Source organism: Melospiza georgiana, chromosome 3 (genome assembly GCF_028018845.1).
Source record: "Melospiza georgiana isolate bMelGeo1 chromosome 3, bMelGeo1.pri, whole genome shotgun sequence".
Classification (NCBI taxonomy): Eukaryota; Metazoa; Chordata; class Aves; order Passeriformes; family Passerellidae; genus Melospiza; species Melospiza georgiana.
The window spans coordinates 13,996,670-14,008,585 of record NC_080432.1 but is presented as its reverse complement, the minus strand read 5'-3'; positions in this window follow the sequence as shown (position 1 = coordinate 14,008,585).

Genomic DNA, 11,916 nt, shown 5'->3' with positions numbered 1-11,916 from the left:
CCAAGGTGGAGCTGCCACATGCTACAACACCCAACCCACTGGCCTGTTTGTGAGAGCTTTGAAAGAAAAATTCCCAAGTCCCTGCCTTCTGTCTCCTGTTTGGAATTTCTGCCCTTGTTAATGCAGGAACATGACTCCAGAGGTTTATCAGAGTGTGTCCTCATGATTTTGGCTGCAGTGTCAATCAGTTTGTCCACATGGCTGTGGCAGTGCAGAGGAATGGAAGAGGCCGTGCACATGTGTGCACATGGACACACGTGTGTGCAGGAGGTATAGAACAGTGCAGGGTAAACACACTGTGCTTTAAAGTGTCCTTTTTTGGGGGCGGAGGCAAGAGATATTTAAAGGTCAAAGGGAAGCATTAATAGTGTTAGATAAATTTTACCCTATTTAAATTCAAAACCAATAAGAACTTCATACAATCTTTTGGACAAAGCCTGCAACATTCTAATCTCTGCAAATCCACTCTGTACTGTTCACTGCTCTTCTTATTAATCAGTTCTACAGAGCTGTACTCCTCTCAGTGCTGTTACACACACTGCATTTTTATTCTCCAGCTTGGCCTTTTCTGTATTTTTGCTTCGTCTTACATTCAATTACCCACAGCCTGGTTTGCAGAACAGGGGGCCATTGGGGGCTGCATTTAAGCTACAGCCCATTATGTCATCTTGCTTCATATATTTTACTCTGATCTTTCTTAGGATGAAACTCATTTATGAATCTTTCTGTGGAGAAATTATGTGCCTGGGTCTGAAATTTGCCTTCTCAATGCCTCTGTTATTAAAAGAACAAGAAAATGCCCAACTTATTTACATCTTGGATCCTGGTACTTACACCTATTGTTGCAGTTTCCAGAACACCAAGGTATTCTAATTATTGTTGCTCTATTTGATGCTTTCATAATAGTATTTAGTGTTCCAAATCCAATGTCTGCTTTCTGAGGAAGCCTTTTGTGTTCTTTGTAATATATACTTTCAAATTCATTTGAGAAGTCCATCTCCCTTCCTTACCTGTGAGCTTGACAAGCGTTCCTGGAACTGGAAGCTGTTTGCCCAGTGAGAGTTCTCTTTGAAAAAATCCCCAGCTCAGAGCTTATGACATTTGATGAAAGTCTTGGTCACTCTTTAGGGATGGTGCCTGGGATTGAATTTAGAGCTGCTCAGAACTGTCTTGCTTTTTATGTCGTTTCCACAATTGCATTTGAATTACTGTTTCTGGTCAAGATGCGTTAAAACCAGGATATATTTATAGTTTTTCATATGCATTCATAAATATATATAGTAAAAATACATGTGTAATTATTTACATTTATCTGTAGGTATTAATAGCACACAGTCATTGTCTACTTAATTTTGTTGCAATAATAAGAGTCATGTGTCACCAACCATGGTTTTTTTTGCCAGGCCTTTTTGTCCACAAATTTTATCTATGACAAAGTTCATTTGGAAAATTGCTGATACTATTTCCTTCTAGCATCAAATTTTATTTCTTCCTGCTGTATCCTGATCCCCAGATTTTTTGAGATGTTTGCTGTGTTTTTTCTCCCAGGATTCTTGCTTTATCTTCTGCTTGGCAACTTGGAATTGTTGGCCATGTTTTGGTTTGGTGATGTAGGCCCACATTGGTGGTCATTTAATCAAATTAACATGTTCAGATATTTAATCCTTAGAACTCCAGCTAAAGTGGGATTGAAAGCAGCATAATCCCTGCAATTGGCCAGCTTCTGGATTAGGGTGAGGGAGCAATGTTTGCTATGTTCAGTGTGGTTTCTGTAGTGTCATATACTGAACTATACACAGACATACAGATTTTAGAATTAAGAGCTGCATTAGGTACCAAGCAAGAAGGAAAAAGTCCCATCCATGATGCATTAGAAGCCTTGTGCTGGAATTATAGAAGGATTTCACTGATATAGGAGCCAAGCAAATCCTTAGCTTTTAATAGTATAAAACATAGTAAAAGCTGAAAGTTCATGCCAGTCCTTCAAAATAATTGCCTTTAATATTATTATTGATCATGTAGTAGGAGACACAGCCTGAGTGCTACGAGGATTTCAAGGGAATGCTTTACAGCTTAATTATGTTTCCCTGGGAGATTTAACATAATTCAATTTACTTTCCCTCGTGTTTCATCAATCATTATATGAATAGAAAGGAGACCTGAGCTTCATTTCTAAGTGAATTCCTGTAGATTCAAGAACTTTTGACAATATCCATATTGGAGAGAGGAATGCAGCACACCTTCTGTGGGGGAATGAACCTGCAAAGGCTCCAAACAGCGATGGTGAACTTGCTCGTTATTGTTGGTGGATTTTCTGAAGACAAACTGTTGATCCATGGGACTTCTGTAAACCCAGCTGGGCAACAAGAAGCCCTCTGAAGTTGGGCCAATTAATTCTTATAAGTCATCTAATTCTGATGAGATATTTGATTGGGTATATCAGATGCACATGCATTTTCTTTTTGTCTCACAGAGGGTACTGATGAATTTAGTTCATTTTCTGTACAGTAACCTGTTACAGAGTAAGTTACGGGTAGGATTGAATCTTGCCATTGCTGGGTATCCAGCAGCCTCTTCATATCCATTTTAGAAGCTGCCAAATTATTCAGGCTATTCATCACACTCTCCCAAAGCACTCATTGAAATGAAAAGGAGATTATTTTTTAGGCCAAAATGGGAATCACCTGAGAAGCTCTTTCTGTGCAGTGATAATTGTGAATGTGTTTTATGCAAGGAAAGTCCTGCTGTAAGACAGTCCACATATTTTGCTGATACTGATGTGGTACAAATCATTGCACTGGTTCTGTTGCACCTCTTGGGGCCTCTCAGTTGCTGAGAGAGTGGATTCTGGGGGGCTGGTGAGGGCAGGAGCTGTGCCAAACCAGCCGAGGGAGCGTGGCCTGAGCAGCCACAGCTGTGGCACAGGGAAGGAGAGGAGCTCCTGTTCCCTCCTTGGCTCACCTCTGGGTAGCAATGGCAGGAGATGGTCTATTGCTGGGGGTTGGATGAAGGAGCTTTTAAAAAAATATCAAATAAGTCCAGATCTGAGTCAGTGACTTTTAAAATGAAAGGTCTGCTCTATTACTGTTAATGGGCAGGCTTTCATAATTCTTTGCTATTAGAGTACTAACTCCCTCTTTTCAAAGCCTTCCTGAACCTCTCATTGTCCAGCATTTGTATCCCTCACTTTAATGAGTGCTAAATAAGAATTATATAAGTATTTCAATAATTCTCACTGGACAGTTAATTAAGCATCACTGACTCTAAGGAGCAGTCAGCTATTACCTCCTTTTACAGACAAGTGCTTCCACAGACACAAAGGGAAGAGGTCAATTTAAAAAAAAATGATGTGTGGATTAGTAATCTTTCTCCGTAATAAATGATCTGGCTAACAAGCTGAAACAGTGAAATAAAAACTTGCCTTTTTTTTCTTTTTTTTTTTTTCCTTCTTTCTTCTGTTCCCTCATTTTTTCGATCCAGTCTCTTGTGTACCTTCAACCTTCTCTCATGCAGGAAACGAATTCCCTTTAACTTTTTGGGGCCTGAATATTTTGAACTAAAGCTCTCCAAATTTGCTTCCTTCAGAAGATGGCGTGGGGCACGGCCCTGCCCAGTTTTTCATCGTACATTCTTTTTTAACAGCTTCTATGTTTTCTCCTGTTTGATAGATCCTACCACAAACTTCAACTAGAGTGAGTGCAAAGGACCATAATACCAGTCTTACACACAGGGTATTTTATTAAGTCCAGCAGTTAAAAATGTACAAAGTTCCTTGTAATAATCCATTCATTCTGTTCTCGCCTGATTCTTGGAGTAAGCCTGCACAATTATTCAAATCCCAGCTTTTAGCTACAGCATACACCTCGCCATGGGGCTATGCCTCTGTAATCTTGCTTTGGTCTTGCATGTCAAATGGAATTAACTCCCATAAGAAATGTATGCGAAGACAACCCAAAGTGTCTAATCCTACTGCTGTCTTAAATTTCTGAAACTCAGACCTGTCATCTTTTTCTATAGCTTTGTTGAAGTTCTCACTTATGCTTCAGTCCATCCAAAGATGAAGTTTAGGGAAATTAGCATTTTTATGTATTTTTCAGTGGTGCACTCCTGTGGCCTTTTCACGTGTTCCCTTAGTGGAATTATTTTTTCCCCGAACCCGAGCCGTGTTTCCCACCCTGCGAGCGCCTGGTGGAGGTGGATCCGGTTGCTTTTAGCCGGCAGTGTACAAGTTTAAACACACAGGGCATTTTGGTGCTCACGCGTGGAAATAATGATATCATGATGAATACACCTCAGCAGCTCAGCCCAGCTCATCACAAACCCTAATTCTGCCTGGATTTAATCTGCAATCGCGGCGCTTTTTTCCCGCATAAAGCTGGAATTAGCGGTGCCCGGTGTACCCGCGCTGTTTTGTGTGCTGCATTCGTAGCGGCTCGGCTTTCCCAGCAGCATTCCCGAGCCTCGCTGCTGTTCTCTAGGGGGCACGCTTTCAGATTCCAGACCCAAAATGCCTACATTACACATAATGAAAGGGAGGCAAAAGCACAGCATTATCAGAGAGAAACTTAATTTTCCACTTATTCAATCAAATATCAACCAGATCTGATTAGGGGTGGCCAATTTTAGATGAACCAGGCAAAATACATTTACATAGGGGGTCCAGTTTCAACATAATTTCAGTAAAAAGCAATTACAAAATTACAGTCAGATGGAAAGCTGGTTCTTCTGGGTGTCTTGGCTAAGTGAGGTTGGAAGGGTAAAACTGTAACTTATTGTAGTGGATATTTAATAAGTGGTAAAGCCGCAGCACTCTCCACTTGAAAGTTAATTAAGGCCGTGGAATGACCATTCTTGTACAGCAAATATGTTAATGGGTTGGCCATGGTAACTGTCACAACAAAGCCCAGTGAAAAATAATGGCTTTATGCAATGTTTTTGCTGATTGTTACATATTTTTTAAAATGTTCTTGCATTTTGTTTTGCATTGTTTTTGCTGATTGTTACATCTTTAAAATAATGCTCTTATATTTTGTTTTGGTTTTGCTGTTCCGAGGAGTAGTGTAGCAGCATTTAATTTAGGAACTGCTTAAAGTGATTATTAGAAACTAAGACAAATACTGAAATGCAGATAAAGGTTAAAATATTTACTTATGTACTGGCACTATGTAAATGTCAATAAGCTGTGCATGTCGGGGAGACTTTCTCTTTATTTAGTTTTTTTAGACAGGCTGTGTGATTATTAGAGTGTCCAATTCTTCTCAGAAAGCTTGAGCTAATCCTTTGTATATAGTATTTCATTTATGAGTGTAATTGCTGTGTTATTTTGGTGCCGTTGGATAAGTGAATGCAGTGGCACACAGACTATCAATTGAGTGGCGTGCTTTAAGTGGATTAAATCTTAATTTTCCTCTAAGAAGTCTCCTCATTCAGAGTATGGTCAGTTCTGGCCTTCAGGGCTGATTTTGCGTGCTCAGTCCCCATAAATTTTGAACTTTTTTAACAGCCCATATGAGGATGGGGCAGGGGAGCACGATTTCCCCCCTTATTTCAAGAGGCCTGGGGACAGCCTAACAAAAATAGTGGAGAGTTAGGAGAAAATGAAAATTCCCCATCCAACTCTTGCCATACCCAGAGAAATGTGATCAGGTGGGCAAGTGAATGGCCTGTTTAGGGGTAACTAAGAAACCTGGCAAAGAGGAAAGGATCTTAAGAAAATATGGAATTATGGAGGATGGATGAGATGGGAGAAGGAAAAAAGTGTGCTTGGAGGGTAAGGAGTGATAGCACAACAGAAGAGGAAAATGCAGAGTGTGTGTGCCGCAGCTGAAGGAAAACCAGAAGAAGAAGGGAAGGAAAAGGTGGGAATATTTCCAGGTCATCCTGTCAGTGCAGGGGAGTGAAAGGAGGCCTGGCTGTTCCAAGGATCAGGCTGGTGTCAGCTTTGCTCAGTTAATGAGTGATGGGTACCAGCCCCTGTGTGAAATCAGGAGCTGGACTCCAGTCCCAGCACACACACTACAGTGCAGTGTGAGAGATGAACAGCACTTGTGTGTGCCAATTCCAGCCAAGAGCAGTAGTAAAAATGTGGAAAACTCATCTGAAACAGGACAGCCATGCCTTGTAAAGGTTATTTTGGCTTGGGTGTTCCCATTTGACAGCTGGGAGCTGTTGCAGTGGATGATATGCAGTGTATGATAACCCTTGCTTTTTGTCTAACCTCCAGTTGTCCAGTTAACAGTTAAAAACTGTTTCAGTCTCTGGAGTTCTTCCCTCACCACCCTTTACAAGGTTTTGTTGCATACTTTAAAAAGGCTCAGATAAACTGATGTCTCTCTATGATATCAGGTGGGGATGCCCTGGAGTTCCTCCCATGCATGTGTCTCTTATCTAAGTAAAAGGTCTTTGGGGGAGGTCATGTCTCTTAATCCACGTTCCAAGACGAGTGTCCCACTTTTGCCTGAGTTCTTGAGATGCCAGTGAAATACAAATAATGATTGCAGCCATGCATGAGTGATTCAGTTCTGATTTTCTGAAAAAGTGTTCCATTTTACTATCTCATTCAAGAGCATGAAAGCAAAAATAGGCCATTTTGAGCAAATGATGCATAATCATGGACCTTAAACACCTTAGCACTGAGCTCATACCTGAGGGAGGTTGGAATGTGCTCAGTACTTTCTCAAGAGATATCCAAGTTGGTGTCAGATGACTTGTGGATTGTTCTGGAAGTTATGGAAACTTATAATGTGTCTGTGTTTTATTAACCCAAATATTTTTGCATATAATTACTGATTCAGTGATTCCACTTTGTTTTAAACTAGAATATGTAAGGCCAGAGTGCCTCACTGGAAAACTTTAAAATATACCCAGGCTTCCTGAAGAATCATTTTAAAATAATCCATTATCCTATTTTCAAAGAATTCACATGGCAGGACAGGCTTCGGGTTGTTCTGAAGGACAAAACACATCCTGAGTAGCTGCTTGAATGAGAACTCCAAAACAATTTCCCTAGGGCTGATAATTTAGACAATTGAATTCTATTCTCCATAAATACCTTAAATATCCTAGACAAGTGCTAATGCCTCTGTTGTCTTCTTTTTGCTGACTGCATTCCTCCTGGTCTTTACAGCAAGACCTCTGAACAATGTGGCTGGGGAATGGAAAGGTGCAGGGAGCTTGGGCAATAATATTTTTGCAGTGCTGTCCACTGAAAGAGAATAATGTTTGCCTTTGCAACTACCCTGCCTTCACTCCTGGCTGACAGTTTCTTAGATCAGTTTTTGTGTTGTTTTCTCGTGTGGTGAAACTCTTGCAGCAGTGTTAAGTCACCTTATTTTTCATATTTTGCCTTTTCCTCCCCTGTTCTTTTCCTTCCCATGTCAGCTCCAGAGCTGCAGATTTATTCTGCCCATAATCAGTTTCTGAATCAGTTTGGGTGACCTTGACTCTGGCTGTATTTTTGTGACTTCTGTCTTTTCTCATCCTCTCTCAGCTCTGCCTGTTTCAGGCTGTAAGTCTCTACCTCTCCATAGAATTTTTCCCTACAGGATATAGCCTGAGGTTTTGTTGTTTAATATTCTAATAAATGTGTGCCTAAGTATGAGTGTGTCTGCAGCACCAGAAATACCCCAAAATCTTTCTGGGCTTGTAAGATGTCAGTCCTTTGCTTGAAACTCCTTACTCTTGGAAAGTTTGCTCCTGCAGTGTCTGAGTTTTGGTCTGAACTGGAGAGCTCCAACCACTCACATGAGTTTCTCTGTGCCAATGCAGCAAATGTGTTGTTTTAATTTTGGGGAAAGAAAACACCAGGCCCTAACAAAACAAAACCCAAACCCTCCAAACTTTAGTCCATATGTGGGGTTTTTTTATTCTTTCAGAGATGCCCGTTTGTTTGCTTTTTATTGAGATTGTTTGTTTAGAAACACACTCACAAACTTTGATTCTGAGTTGACTCTCCAAGGCTTGCTTTCTGTCCTGTATGTTCTTGAATGTTTACATTCTCCCTGCTCCAGCATCTAAATGTATCAGCCTGGTCTTAAGATGATGGTCTCACTTTCAAATGGGAGTATCAAAAACACTTAGCAATGTGCTAGCAAGGCTCACAAAGCCATTTGAAATCCTCTGATAGAAGCTATCTATTATAATTGCACCAAGTACTGTTATTAATGTCTCCAGCCTCTCCATTCTGTTTCTGCTCAAGCCATGCCCAAGAACAATTAGCTGTTTGTTTGACCTGCATTATAACATCATCTCTCCATTATGATAACAGTGGAGTGACTAAGAACAACACATAATCTTCAGATTTAATGGGGCAGAAGACTGCAAAGGGCCAAACCCATCTTGATGAAATGCCCTCAAGTCAGCAACTTTATGCAGAGGTGGATGTGGCACAGTGTGATTTCTTTGGCTCTGTCTGATTGCTGCACAGAAATCCAGGACTGATACCAAGGCCACAGCAGCAGATTAGTCAGAAACGGCTGTTGAACATAGGAAATACTATGGGGAACTCAGCAGCTCAATCTCTGCTGTCTTTAGGGAAGAGAAAATTATTTCACCCCATCTGTTGGTGTGCATGCAAATGAGAAACATTCCCTCTTCCTAAAATTCCTTGTGTGTGCACAGTGTTCACCATGAACGTTACCAGGGCAGGGGCTGTTGCTTTGATAAGGTGATCAGGAGCTGACTGTGATGGGGCACTCAGTGGATGGACGTAACACCAAGGACAACACAGTGCAGAATTCTCTGAGTAGAGCTGTTGGGATGACACCCTGTGAATGAAACTGCTTCTTGCCTTCTATAGGCTGTGTTTGTAGACAATAACCTGCAAACACATTGCATTCTGAGAGCTGAAGTCTAAAATGGCATATATTGGTCCAACAAATAGCATCACATTATCAGTTTTATTTTTCTGCTTCTATTGAATGCAGAACACGTGCTGCTAAGAAACAAAAAGGACATGCATTTATTTTCAGGCATAGGACTTTGCAACCACTTGGGAAGAATATTCTTGATTGAGAACCAAAACATTCCATAATGCTTAACAAACCTGTAAATTGAAAAATCAACATCTGCCCTGTGCAGCAACATAGCAGGAGAGAGACCTGAAAAATTCAAAATACTCTTTAAATTATGTTTCAGCGCATTTATAAAATTACTATTCTCTGAATTAAGACTCAGGCTGGTTTTATATGGTTGTGTGGATGGACAAAATCTCCTCCTGCACTTGCTGTTGGCTGCGGGATGGTCCCAGGAACACGGAGCTGTGTCTCCCTGAATGCACCCACAATGGTATCTTAAAACAAATTAAGTCACTAAGGATGACCTCAGCTGTCCAAACCCCACAAGTCCTGCACTCCCAGCTCCCTTCCTGATGGAATGTAGGAATTTGCACCGGAGCAGCCAATGGAGGCGAGCGGAGCACAGTCCCTGTTCAGACAGAGGAAGGCACTGCTCTAAAGGAAACACAGAAACCTGTGATTATGCACTTACTGCAGTGCTGCCTGCCTGCTCAACGGCTGGGAATTTTTTTGCTGTTTCCCTTATTTACATATCACAGCCATGTCTTTATAAAGTTACTTTAATAATTTATTAGATTGATCTTTTCAGAAATCTGCCCAGGCTAGGTGTCATTAGGAGAAGTTATTTCAACTTATTTAAAGGTTTGTGCCTGGGTAGGGCATTTACCTGCCTCACTGCTGATATTCTAAAAATACCTCCATGTCCATGCTATTATCCATTCTTCACGTCCAATTGCTCTGTTATGGTAATAGTCAGAAGCACACCATGTAGTAATTACTTACAGCTGACTTAAGAAAAGAATATTCAACTCCCCCACTGTTCCACTAGAAGGTCTTTATGCGCTATTAACTCATTCCTGTTTATTAATACTCTACTGGTAATTCTGGCTGCTGCTTTTTAGTTTTGTAATAGGAGGACTATTAAACAGCAATTATTGACCATATGGGTTAGTGGATATTTGTGGTGGTTGTTGGGTGGTTGGTTTTTTGTGGCTTTTTTTATGTTTTTTAATGTTTTAAGGTTGTTTTTAAGGAGCCACATCACAATATAGTGGTGCAACTTTACATCTGCCTGGGATTAACAACTTTGGCAGTGTTCCCCACCTAGAAAATGCAAATTCCGTATTCCAGAAATATCTGAAGCTGTGAAAATACAGAGCAGTTTAAAAAACATGAAAACACTGTGCCAGACAAAGTGAAAATATTTTTTTTTCTTTTCTCCAGCAGTGGGGATAGGGTTTGAATTATTTTCTTTGGGGGTTTTTTTGGTCTTTCTGTTTTACTTTCTTTGACTTTCTTTTTTTCCCCCATTTTTTTTAGTTTTTGTCCTAGAATTTTGTAATGGTCAAGTGTAGGTTTCAAACTAATCAAACTTCTTCTAGAGAAGTGTGAATGATAGCACTTTTAAGAACCAGAAATTTGCCTTCCTCGGTAAGCTTGCCTAGTGGGAAGATTGAGGAGAGACAAAATTACAGCAATTATCTTTCAAATAGCTGGGCTGAAAAAATGGTGTCTTCCCCCCTTTTCCTCTCCTGCCTTTTTTTTTTTTCCTTTTTATTTTTTTTAATCATTTTAAAATCCAACTGCAGTTCCTGCCTTTGCCAGCAGCAATAGCTGTCAGTCACTGCACTGATGATTTCTTTTCCCACTGCTCTGCACTGGGAAGGCCAAACCAGCCACAGTTTTGGCAACCACTCGCATTGTGGTGAGAAAATAAAAGACTTCAGCAGGGAAAAAATATGTAGCAGCAGTGAGAAAAGGTAAACATGACTGTGGGATGTGGTGAAGGAGAAAAGGGATTTGGGAGGTGAGTTGATTTTAATGCAAAAGTACTGGGCTGTGAACAAATGTTTTGCAAAATATATTCTCGTTTCTCAATTCTCTTTGGGGTTGTCCCTAACACCACTGAAGAAGAGTCAAACTTGGAAAACCAATTACTTGTATTTGCCACTGACATGGCTTTTTTCTAGAATTTTCTTAATCCCTTAATACTCTTCTTACACTTTCTTAGTGCTCCTACTTGTGTGTGTTTGACTTGGATTATGAGTCTCAGCTGTGTCACTGTGGTCCTCTGAGCGGCTGACCAGTAACAGCTCCATTTACACATAATTGTGGGCACAGTTGCTTCTGGGGATTGTTACATAGTTGTAAAATCTCTGCAATACTAAAAAAAGTCAAAAATAATAATGAAGTCAAAAATAATTTGCAACTTGAAATCTACTGCTTTATCACTGATTAAGCACTATTTTGGTCTTCCTTTATTTCTTTTTTTCCTCCTTGTCTTTAACATTGAAATTCTTTCTTAGACTATTGAAACAAATTCTTGTGTGATGTGTCACACACAATTATTGCTTGGAAGGTGTATATTTTTTAGAAAAACTCCTGTGCTTTTAGGTCCTGAATGTTTTAGTGATGCTCTTTTCCCAGGTGGGGAAGCTGAGAGAGGAAAAACTGAAGGGCTGTGGTCAGTAGAGAAGGATGGGACTGGTGGAAGGTGGGAAGTCCTTGCTCACAGGGTTTTACCCCTGCCTTGCCTGGAATGGCTGCACAGCACTGGCAGGAATCTGCTGAGGGACATTAGACAAGGGGGCTGAAGGTATAAAAAGGTGACATTGATTTTATTGCTCAGAAATATGGGCCAGTTAATTTTCTTTATGTGCCTGGCATCTTGGCCACGCTGCAGGATTTTTTTTTTTTTTTTTTTTTTTTTTGTCTGGTGTAGTTTGTTATTTAAAATTGCTGTTTAGGTGGAGGTGTCATTTGAAGTTTGGAATAAAGGATAGCTGGGAGTCCTGAGTGAGGTGGCCCTTGGTGTCCAGCAGGACTTCACTGGCTTGACTCTCTCATCTCCAAGTCAAACCTGCCCTCGAATAATTGCATATTAATAAGAGAATGCTCCAAA